The sequence below is a fragment of the Mesoplodon densirostris genome, chromosome 2, assembly GCF_025265405.1.
Source record: "Mesoplodon densirostris isolate mMesDen1 chromosome 2, mMesDen1 primary haplotype, whole genome shotgun sequence".
Taxonomy (NCBI): Eukaryota; Metazoa; Chordata; class Mammalia; order Artiodactyla; family Ziphiidae; genus Mesoplodon; species Mesoplodon densirostris.
This window is the reverse complement of record NC_082662.1, coordinates 38,880,507-38,892,004: the sequence shown is the minus strand read 5'-3', so window position 1 is coordinate 38,892,004 and position 11,498 is coordinate 38,880,507. Positions and strand designations below refer to the sequence as shown.

The following is an 11,498-nucleotide window of genomic DNA, read 5'->3' as shown; positions in this document are numbered from 1 at the left end:
TACAGATTTTCACTCTTTCCCCAAAATGATCCAGAGAAATTTATGTTATAGGAAGATAGACCATTTATATAGCTCCTAAATGCATCTCTCTTTGGGGAAATCTTTCAGCTGCACCTTTTCAACCCCACTTCTCCCTTAACATTTTTTACCCCCTTGTCCCAAACAAGATTTGGAGAAAAAAACAGTGGCTCAGGATCTGAAAGGAACAGCTGCACGGGCATCCTTTCTCACCCTCCTGACTCTATTAGGACTAGAATAAGTTCTCTTTGCTCTTTCCAGCTTCCTGATTGGGTATTAGGCCAGAGGAGCTTTCTGGGGGCATTTCTGGCCTTGCCACTGAGAACTGTGTGAGATCACTGGATTGAGGAAATTAGGAGTCTTCTGGAACTTCACTTGGTAGCTCTTGAAGGGTTTGGAAGGGCATTCCAAGAAGGGCAAATGGCATAAGCAAAAGCTCAGGAATGTGAGCCAAACCCTCAGAGGAGCAATGGAGCATAAGGTTGGGGAGACAGTTGGGATGGATGCCTGTGGTCTGAGGCAATGCAAAAGAGATTCATTTGTCAGGCAGCCTGGTGTGATGACTTACTGTTGAGTTTAATTGGCAGGAGGGAGAAGGATATGATGAGGGCACAGGGCTTAGAAAAACACCTGGCTGTGTGTTCAGGCCTACAGCCAGGAAGGCAGTACCTGAAGCAGTGGTGAAAGGCACTTGGTGCTACTCTGCACTCCAGTGAATTTGAGAACATGGGCTCCAAAAGCCAGACAGACCTGGGTTTAAAAATCTACCTCCAACACTTACTAGCACATGTATAACTTTGGGCAAATTGCTTAACTTCTGAGTCTTAGTTTTGTCATCTATAAAAATGGGAATAATAATGGTACCTACTTCATGGGATTGTTGTGATTAAATGAAATAGTATATGGTGCAGCCTGGCAAAAGATCCTGGTTTTAGCCTGTGAACCTGGGCCTGACTGTGGGGTCAGGGCATACAAAGGGCTACTCCTCCCTAGTCCTGAGCACTGGGAAGGCACTGGGAGGGCTCTGGCTTTGGTGGTGGATTCTGGGGGAGAGGGCCCTGGGAATAGGAATCTGAGAGGGCTGGTACAGAAAAGGCAATGCTCTGCCCCAGCTATCATGATTGGGGCCCCAAGGGAGCAGCTTCCAGGCCTTTGGTCCGGGAGAAGGAATTTCCACTCAAGGGCTCCAGGTATGGACAGAGGGAACAGAAACAGGACCCCTGCCCAATCACTTCTGACCTGGGGGAGGGTAGATTTCTGGAAGCTAAGTGGGGGTTGTCTAAAAGAAAAGGGTGGGGCTTCCCTGGTGGCGCAGTGGTTGAGAGTCCACCTGCCGATGCAGGGGACACGGGTTCGTGCCCCGGTGCGGGAAGATCCCACATGCTGCGGAGCGGCTGGGCCCGTGAGCCATGGCCGCTGAGCCTGCGCGTCCGGAGCCTGTGCTCCGCAACGGGAGAGGCCACGGCAGTGAGAGGCCCGCGTACCGCAAAAAAAAAAAAAAAAGAAGAAGAAGAAAAGGGTGACCTTGTCTGGGGCACGCTGCCCTGCAAGGGCACTGTGCTTGACTTTGGCCCAGTGCATAGACTGGGCTCTGGAGACCAGTTGGGGTTAGAGAACTAGACTCTACTTCCTGCATCCCTGCTGGCGTCTTGGCCGTGACCTCCTGGGATCAGACTCGTGTCCTCCTGCGATCAGGACCCTGCGGAACTTTCCCAAGATGGGTCCTCCGAGCCTGGCCGCGGTTGCACTCCTCCTGGAGCTACTGATAACGAGGGTGGGCGCGCAGGTCGAGACCCGAGGGAACCGGCTGATACCACTGGAGGGCGCGCGCGCGGGTAGGGGAGGCTAGGTGGTGACGCCTCTCCTATACATCTGCCTTCTACAATGACGAGGTCAGCAGAGGTGGAGGCGGGGGCTGTGGAGGGCGGAGGAGTCGAACTCTCGGAGCTCTCAGACCCGAGGCACACTCGGCCCCTGCAGAAATCCTGACCCCCGCCCTCTCCCCGCTCCTTCCCCTCCCCTCTCCCCTCTCCCCTCTCCCCTCTCCCCTCTCCCCTCTCCCCTCTCCCCTCTCCCCTCTCCCCTCTCCCCTCTCCCCTCTCCCCTCTCCCCTCTCCCCTCTCCCCTCTCCTCCGCCCTCCCTCTCCCAGCCGCAAAGGAGGCCCCAAAGCTCGCACCTTTCAGGGCCCACCCCGCCCCACCCCGCCCCACCCCGCCCCACCCCGCCCCTCCCTCTCCCCTCCCCTCCGCCCCTCCCTCTCCCCTCCCCTCCGCCCCTCCCCGCCCCACCCTCTCCCCTCCCCGCCCCACCCTCTCCCCTCCCCTCCTCTCTCCTCCCCTCCCCTCCCCTCCCTTACCTCACCCCGCCCCTCCCAAGTTCCCTCCTTCCTTCCTTCCCCTGAAATCGGCTCCCGGAAACTCCCGCCTTTCTGGCCGCGCCCATCCGGAGCTCCCTCCCCATCCAGGAGGCGACCTCAGATGCTCCCTCCTTTCTGGCCTTGCCACTGCCGTACCTCCACGTGATTCCGTTCTTCTCCTTGAGCCCTTGACTTTTTATAAGGAGTGACCTGGAAGACCTCAGAGAAGGTGACTTTGTGTGTGTGTGTGTGGTAAAACACACATAATATTCACCACGTTTCATTTTTAAGGTACAGTTCAGTGGTATTAAGTACATTCATGCCGCGCAACCATCACTTCATCCATATGCTGAACCCTTCCTCCACAGCTGACACTGTACCCTTGAGATAGCTCGCCACTCTCCCCTCCCCCCGCCGCCGGCAACCACTGTTCTATTTTCTGTCTCTGTTATGATTTTGACTACTCTAGGTACCTCATGTAAGTGAAATCATGCAGTGTGTGTGTGTGTGTGTGTGTGTGTGTGTGTGTGTGTGTGTGTGTGTGTGACTGGCCTATTTCACTTAGCATAATGCCTGTAAGTTTCATCCATGTTGTAGTATATGTCAGAATTGCGAGAAGGTGACTTTTGAGTTAATTCCTGAAGGAAGTGAGGGGGCAAGAGGAACAAATGTAAAGGCCCTGAGGCAGGAATGGGGCTGGTGTATTGGATCAAAAGGCCAGTGCATCTGGAATAGGATAGCGAGAAGGGGGAATAGTAGCCATAAGGCAAACTTTGGCTTTTACTCTGAACAAGATAGGAAGCCACTGGAGGGTTTAAGCTGACGGTTGACTGGATCAGAATCCACATTTCTATTGAACCTCGCTGGCTGTGAGTTGATAAGATGGAGGGGAGCAAGGGCAGAATGGGGAGGCCAGTGAAGAGGCTGTTGCTTCTAACATTGTCTGGAGGACTAGGGAAGGCTTCCCAGGAGAAGCTGAGACCAGAAGTTTGAGTAGGAATTGACAAGGTGAGGGGTACCTTTATGTGTTGGAGGTTGGGAGTGAAGTGTTCCAGGTGCAGGACACGGCTTATACAAAGGTGTGGAGGTGAGAGCAAGTGTAGTTGATTGGCAGTTGTTAGTAGAGTTGACCCTTTTCTTATTATTTATTTATTTTTTTGCGGTACGCGGGCCTTTCACTGTTGTGGCCTCTCCCGTTGCGGAGCACAGGCTCCAGACGTGCAGGCTCAGCGGCCATGGCTCACGGGCCCAGCCGCTCCACAGCATGTGGGATCCTCCCGGACTGGGGCACGAACCTGCGTCCCCTGCATCGGCAGGCGGACTCTCAACCACTGCGCCACCAGGGAAGCCCTGCTTTACTGATTTTCCTCTCCTATATATCTTCATTCTGTCCCTTTTAAGAGAGATCATCAGGTCTCTCTCATCTTAAAAAAAAAGACAAAACAAAAAGCCCTCCCTTTATCCTGCTTACTTCTACAACTATTTTTGTATAATTCTCCTACCCTTCGCAGCCAAGCTTATAAAAATAAGGATTTTAAAAAATTAAAGTATAGTTGATTTACAATATTGTGCTAGTTTCATGTGTACAGCAAAGTGATTCAGTTATATATATATATATATTTTTTCAGATTATTTTCCTTCATAGGTTACTACAAGATATTGAATATAGTTCCCTGTGCTATACAGTAAATTCTTGTTGCTTATTTATTTTATGTATAGTAGTTTGTATCTGTTAATCCCACACTCCTAATTTATTCGCTCCTCGACCCCCGTCCCTTTCCCCTTTGGTAACCATAAGTTTGTCTCCTATGTCTGTGAGTCTGTTTCTGTTTTGTATATATATAATCATTTGTGTTATTTTAGATTCCACATATAAGTGATATATATTTATCTTTCTCTGTCTAACTTACTTCACTTAGTGTGATATTCTCTAGGTCCACCCATGTTGCTGCAAATGGCAATATTTCATTATTTTTATGGTTAATATTCCACATTTTTAAAAAAAGATATTTTATTTATTTGGTTGCACCGGGTCTTAGTTGTGGCAGGCGGGCTCCTTTGTTGCGGCTCCAGGGCTCCTTAGTTGCGACATGCATGTGAGATCTAGTTCCCTGACCAGGGATCAAATCCAGGCCCCTGCAGTGGGAGCGCGGAGTCTTATCCACTGTGCCACCAGGGAAGTCCCATATACCACGTTTTTTTAAAATTTAACATTTTGTTTCATGGAACTAACATATACAAAGTAAAAAAAAGTGTCTGAGAACAAAAAATGATTTTCCGAGTACTTTTTTCTTTCTAGTATTTCATTTATTTAATAAATATTTGTTTTACTCATACTACGATTGGGGAGCTTTGCTATCTGCTAAGAACACACACACATACTTGGCATTGCCCCTACTTTTTTTTTTTTTTTTTTTTTTGCGGTACGCGGGCCTCTCACTGTTGTGGCCTCTCCCGTTGCGGAGCATAGGCTCCGGACGCGCAGGCCCAGCGGCCATGGCTCACGGGCACAGCCGCTCTGCGGCATGTGGGATCTTCCCGGACCGGGGCACGAACTCGTGTCCCCTGCATCGGCAGGCGGACTCTCAACCACTGCACCACCAGGGAAGCCCGCCCCTACTTTTAATTTAATTATGGATAATGGCTATTTGTAATAAGAACAAAGACTTCTATGCTTAACATACATTAACTCATTAAACAAAAATACTATAATCATGTCCACTTTGTAGACGGGGAGACTGAGGCAAAGAAGAGTTAAATAATTTGCACAAGGCAGACAGCTGGTAAATGGAGAGGATGGAATTTCAAATCTGGCTTAGTTTTTAGTTTTTAGTCCTTAACCATTATAGTGCATTTATTCTCTTAGCTCCCCGCCCACCGCTGGCGCTGCTCAGCTTGTGGGATCTTAGTTCCCCAGCCAGTGATTGAAACCAGGCCCAGGGCAGTGAAAGTGCCTTTTTTTTTTTTTTTTTTGCGGTACGTGGGCCTCTCACTGCTGTGGCCTCTCCTGTTGCGGAGCACAGCCTCCGGACGCGCAGGCTTAGCAGCCATGGCTCACGGGCCCAGCTGCTCCATGGCATGTGGGATCCTTCCGGACCGGGGCATGAACCCGTGTCCCCTGCTTTGGCAGGCGGGCTCCCAACCACCGCACCACCAGGGAAGTCCTGATGCATCCAATCTTGATGCATCCATTTCAATACATATAAATCTAGCATGTTATTTTTTTTTAATTTAATTTAATTTTTTTTATACAGCAGGTTCTTATTAGTTATCTATTTTATACATTAGTGTATATATGTCAATCCCAATCTCCCGATTCATCCACCCCCAGCATGTTCTTTTTAACAGATATATAATATCCTGTTGTGTGGCTGTTTTATAGCTAATTTAACCAGCCTCCCGTTGAGTATGCAAATTGTATTTCACTTTAGCTCTTTATAAAATGCCACAGTAAACATCCTCTCTGTAAGTCTTTGTGCATCGGTGAAGTACATTTGTAGGCTAACTTCTTGGAAGTAGAATTGTTGGAGTAAAGCCTGTGTGTATTTTTGATTTTCATAAATTCTGCCTAATTGCCATTCAAAAAAGTTGTACCTAATTACACTCTCACTGATAACTTTGATAGTTTAGCCAAATTTACTGAAAGAGTTGTCTACAGTTGTTTTCTCCACCTCTTCACCTCCTACTTACAGCACAACTCACTCTAACTTGGCTTCTCTCCACCACTTCACTTTAAAAGGATCTAAGGAGAGGTTGACCGCTCTCTCCTTTCTGAAACACTCTTGCCCTGGCTTTTATAATACCGTATTTGCCTGGTCTTCCTCTGCCCACTTGTGAAAGTTGGTGCTGCTTAGGGCTTCAGTTACCATCTGCATGCAGATGACCCCCACATTACTTCCTTCTTCCTAATCTTTATCCACCTGCTTATTTGCCATCTTGATGTGCATGCATGTCCCACAGGCACCTCAGATTCAACGTGCCCAACATCATCCTCCTTCTGGTGCTCCCTTCTCAGCAGCTGTTCCACTGCTGTCCAGTGGTCCTAGCCAGAAACCTGCAAGTCATTTTTGAACCTCACTGTCCCTCAACCTTCACCTCCAGTCAATCACCATGTCCCTGCCCATTCGATCTCCATAATGTCTCTCAAACCATCACATCTCTCATCATCTCCCCACACTACCCAAGTCCAGGTCCTCACTGTGTACCACCTGGACACTGCAATGACCTTCTACTTGCCTCCTTGGCTTTAGACTTACTACTCTCCAAACCAGTCTCCACCCTGTAGCCAGAGTGAGCTTTGAAAAATGCAGATCTGATTATGTTACAGTCCTGCTTAAAACCCTTCACTAGGGCCTCCCTGGTGGCGCAGTGGTTAAGAGTCCGCCTGCCGATGCAGGGGATACGGGTTCGTGCCCCGGTCTGGGAGGATCCCATATGCCGCGGAGCGGCTGGGCCCGTGAGCCATGGCCGCTGGGCCTGCGCATCCGGAGCCTGTGCTCCGCAACGGGAGAGGCCACAACAGTGAGAGGCCCACATACCGCAAAAAGAAAAAAACAACAACAACAACAAAAAAAACCCTTCACTAAGTTCTGATTGCACTTAGGGTAAAGACAAATAAATCTCCCCTGGCTGATTAGGCCTTGGCAACCTAACTGCTGTCACCACTAACAGTTGTTAGTCACCAACTGTTGTCACTACTAACCCCTTCCTTCGTACTGTAATTAGTTTCTTGAATGTTTTATGCTCCTTCCCACTCAGAGTTTTTGTCTTTGCTGTTCCTTCCTGCCTGGAATACTCTCTCTTTCCCTCCTGCCTTGACCTGGCAAACGCCTTCTCAATAAGTAGGTCTCAGCATAAATTTAACTTGTTTGAGGATGCCTTCCAAGACCCTGAGACTTATGCCCAGTGCCTAACACAAGGGTTGGTACGTGTTGAGAGCTCAATAAATATTTACTAATGAACAAGCGAAGGCCTCAAGGGCCAGGTGGGTGATTATCAGACTGCAGTTTTTCACATGACCTCTGGGTGTCACCCTTGGCCTCAACTTAACCAGGTCTTGGCTGGGAACCTAGAAGGAAGGGCAGATATGATGCCCAGCCTGGCCCATCCATCCAGCAAACTGGGAAAGGTTATGGGAAGCCCAGCTACTTCCTGGGTCTGACACGTTCTCCATCTGCTGTGGGTCAGCTGGCTTGATAGGGTGACCGATCATACCAGTTTTCCCAAGACTGAACTGCCTGTGCTCCCAGGATGTGGAAATTTTAGTTGTAAATCTGGGACAATCCCAGGCAAATCAGGAGGATTGGTCACTGAACCATGGACAGAGGGATTGAAACCCCCACCAATGCACTAGACTAAGGTCCAGGCCCAGCAGGAGAGCTGGCTCCACCCCAGCCAAGCTCCTTGCAGCAACACCACTGGTGGGCTGACCCTATAGCCTGGTGGTTGTAAGAATTTAGGGAGAGAAATTATATATACTTTAAAGGAATATAAAGAGACCAACTTATGTCTGACAATGTCTACCGTTTATTCAGTACTGCTGGGTATAACATACTTATACATATCTTTTCTAATCCTCACAGAAACCCTAAGAGTACAGAAGATTGTTTTCCTTTCAGAGATTAGAAAACTGAGACTCAAGAGACCAGACTCAAGTAACCAGACCAAGTCACGCAGCTGTTAAGTAATATGGTGAAATTCAAACCCTTATCTGTCCAAGTACAAAGCTTCAGCTATTTTCACTGAATCTTTAGCCTGGCCATTTCCTTCCTTCTCTGGTCACCATTTGAGAGCCCTAGGAGTGTGAGTAGGAGGCAAGAGGCAGGTGTGGGTAGAAAGGGTTGAGGAAGAGGGTCTGTGATCAGGGCCTGAGTGGGAGGTAGGGGATCCACATAGCATTGACAGCTTGCCTGTCCACATCAGAGAAGTCTCTGCTGTCTTGAACTAGGTGTGGGCATAGCCTGGGGACTCCAGGGAGGCCCCTTCACAGGCTGTCATCCTGACACCAGGCTGTATATTCATCGAGAAGCCAGGGCTGTGTTTCCCAGAGTCCAGGATGAACCCAACCAGGCCTTATCTGATTGCAAATGGACATCTGGACATGAGAGAAGCACAGGGGAGGGGCCATCAGGAGCTAGCCATAAACTCAAGAGATAAGTGAGGGGTGGGGGGGATGGGAGGGGATGTGACAAGGGTCATGGTAAGTACAGTGCCTCGCCCAGAGTTTAGGCTCAGTGAGTGTTGCAATTAATGAGATAGCCAACTGCCCCTCTTTCCCAGAGATATTTGTAAGGCTGAGTTTTATTTTTGCCCAGATGGTTGTTTAGGAATTGAACTGCTTTTGAATACAAAACAAGAGTTGGTTGTGTAGAAGCATGAGCAGAGGCCTGACTTTGGTTGTGTGGAAGAATGGGCAGAGGCCTGACTAGGCTGTGCAGTGGTCAGAGCCCTGATGAACACTTATTGGTCTGGCAGCCAGATATCCGCTCCACAGGACGTGTGATAAGCCAGACTCTGGGATTCCTTTACATTAAAAAAACAAAATGCAGGCATCCTTCAAGAATTTTAAGTTCCCTGGCAGGAAGGTGCTTTGGGCTGTGCTGTTTTACTTTATTTTATTGGTGATGTCCAAAGATTTTTAGGGTGCAAGATCTGTCCTGGATCATCTTGGCCTCAAACCTGCCAGCCCCGGGCACTGGTGTGGCCTGGTACCCCATGGCCAGGTTCTTCCCTGTGGCTCCACTCTGCCAGCCAAGCCATCAGATGGGTGGTACTTGAGCAAGTCTTACCCAGAGTTGGGCCGTGTCTCTGCTCTTCCCTAGCTGACCTTCCAGCTTCCACTAGAGAACTGGGCCTTGTACATTCTAGGGAAGGCTGAGGATCTGGGCGTAAAGCAGGGGCAGAGAGGAGAGAAACCTTGCTTAAGCTGCCTTGTCCACGGGATTCCTCTTTCCTTCATTCTGAAAATACCTAGTTTGTTCCAACTGTGACGAAAGGGAAGAGGAATTTGTGAAAGTCACCAATACTGTACCATCACATTGATATGGGACCTCTTGCCAGGAGCTCATGGAAAGCACAAGGAGCACAGGAGCAGTGGAAAGCACAAGACTTTAGGGTCAGTCAGAATTGGATTCTGTTACTTTCTTGCTGGGTAACCTTGGGAAAGTTACTCAACCTCTCTGAGTCTTGATTTCCTCAATTGATAAATAAGGATAATAATAATAATGATAATGTCTACGTCATATGTTTGCTTTGAGGTCTAAATTTGCTGACCAATGTAAATAAAAATATAATATTTATTGAGTGCTTATTATGTGGTAGGTCATGTTTAAGTGCTTTATAAGCATAATATGAACTCACATAACCCTATGAGTTGTGTACTTCCATTGTCCGTGCTTTATAGATACAAAACTGAGACTCAAAGAGCATGAGTAATTTGCCCACGCTGGTAAATAGCAGAGCCAGGATTTGGACCCAGGCAGTCAGGCTCCAGTTCACATGTACTTAACTACCAAGCCATGATGCCATATGGAGTAGGGCTGAATAAAGAATAGCTATTATGATCATAGTAATTTAGTATTAAATGCTTTTTATATCCATGGTGTTAAGTGTTAATTATTAGCATATTTGGATGCAACGTTTATCCCTTTTGTTCCTATTTCTTCCACAGCCATGGCAACAAAGGGCCTTGTGCTCACTACAGCAGAGCGTCCTGTCTTTGTCCAATCCAGCCCTGTACAACAGTCTCTGCAAATAACAAAAGATGTGGCCACTCGGCCGCCTGTCAGTGCTCCCACCAGAGCACTGAGAAAGGCTGAGGCCTCTCCAACTGGAACTGAACTAGGAGAGCAGCAGACAGGTACATATCTGGTAACCCAGAGCAGGGCTTACAAAAGAGAGGTCATGCTTAATAAACCTGATTAATTTCTTTGAGTGGCAACAATGTAAGCAGACAGGGGTGAAAGGAGGGATAGTAATTTATCCTGATTCCAAGGCACAGGAGTGCAGCTAAAACCAACACACAGATTTTATGGAGATGCTGCTGGGGCCTGGAGGGTTCTGGTGGGGTTCAGCCTTGGGGGCAGCCAGAGGGAAACTCAGTGAGTTGTTCACAGTGACCTAGTGAAGAGGAAACCCAGAGTAGGGACAGAGCACAACCTGCCTAAGCCATCTAACCTAGACACAAATCTGCCGTTAATTCGCTCCCAATGGCTTCCTGCCACCTATATATAATAATGTGGATGATAATAAAACCATGATGGCTGCGTTTATTTGATATCTACTATGTGTACGGTACTATACAAAAAGGAAACTGAGGCAGAAAGCTTAAGAAACCTACCTAGTCACATACATACACAGCTGGGCCTCCAACCCAGTCTGCTCTCACATTCCAGTCCACTTGCAACTGTGTTTAATGATGCGTCTCTTCCATCAGACAGGAAGCCCCTCTGTAGCAGGAACTGATTCAACCTTTGCTCCTTTAGCCCTCAGTAGATGGAAATGCTGAAGCTCCTACGTCCTCTGTGCTTCTCTTTCTGAACACTCTTCCCTGGGTGGTGAGCTCATCCTTGCTTTTGGCTTCAGGTCCCACCTCCTGGAGGAAGACTTCTAGAGAAGGGAGTCTAGAAGACTCCCTAACCTCTGACGCACCCCAGATGATTAGTCTGAGCCCATGGTATAAATTCCTTCCTTCTTGCCAGTAACTGGTTTAGGAATGGGGTTATACCCAGTGAGACTAAGAGGACATTTGCTGGGGGGCTTCTGGGAGAGGTTTTCTCACTCCTAGGAGAGAATCACTGGAAGCTACATTCCTAGTGGCTCTCTTCCTGGGACTGTTGTCAAGTCTAGATATGTCCTGGACCTACTGAAGCTGGTGTGCTCCTAAGCTGAGAATGGAGCCAACAGCAGGGATGGCAGAGTGGAGAGCTGGAAGGAGTCTTTGTCCTTGAGGGCATGAGTGCCCTGCCATCCCTGGAGGCCACCCTAATGCTGAACAAGGGAAATTAAATATTGTCACTGCTGAAGCTATTGAGAGTGGGCTTTCTGATATTTTGTGGTAGAAAGCATCCTTACTAATATAACCAGGGCAGCCTTACGACTTTTCTGGGCCCCTTCCTACAGAAC

At 48.3% G+C, this 11,498-nt stretch overlaps 1 long non-coding RNA gene across 2 annotated transcripts; it reads left to right on the top strand.

Annotated features, from left to right (window-relative positions):
• The first annotated feature begins 2,519 nt into the window (after nucleotides 1–2,519).
• Nucleotides 2,520–10,302, top strand: LOC132479585 (uncharacterized). 2 transcript variants are annotated; one of them, XR_009530562.1, is made up of 3 exons: nucleotides 2,520–2,604; nucleotides 7,958–8,066; nucleotides 10,045–10,302. It is a non-coding gene; the product is annotated as an uncharacterized LOC132479585 (long non-coding RNA). The 2 variants fall into 2 exon arrangements; XR_009530563.1 differs by lacking the exon at nucleotides 10,045–10,302 and adding an exon at nucleotides 9,349–9,446.
• Nucleotides 10,303–11,498: the final 1,196 nt, after the last annotated feature.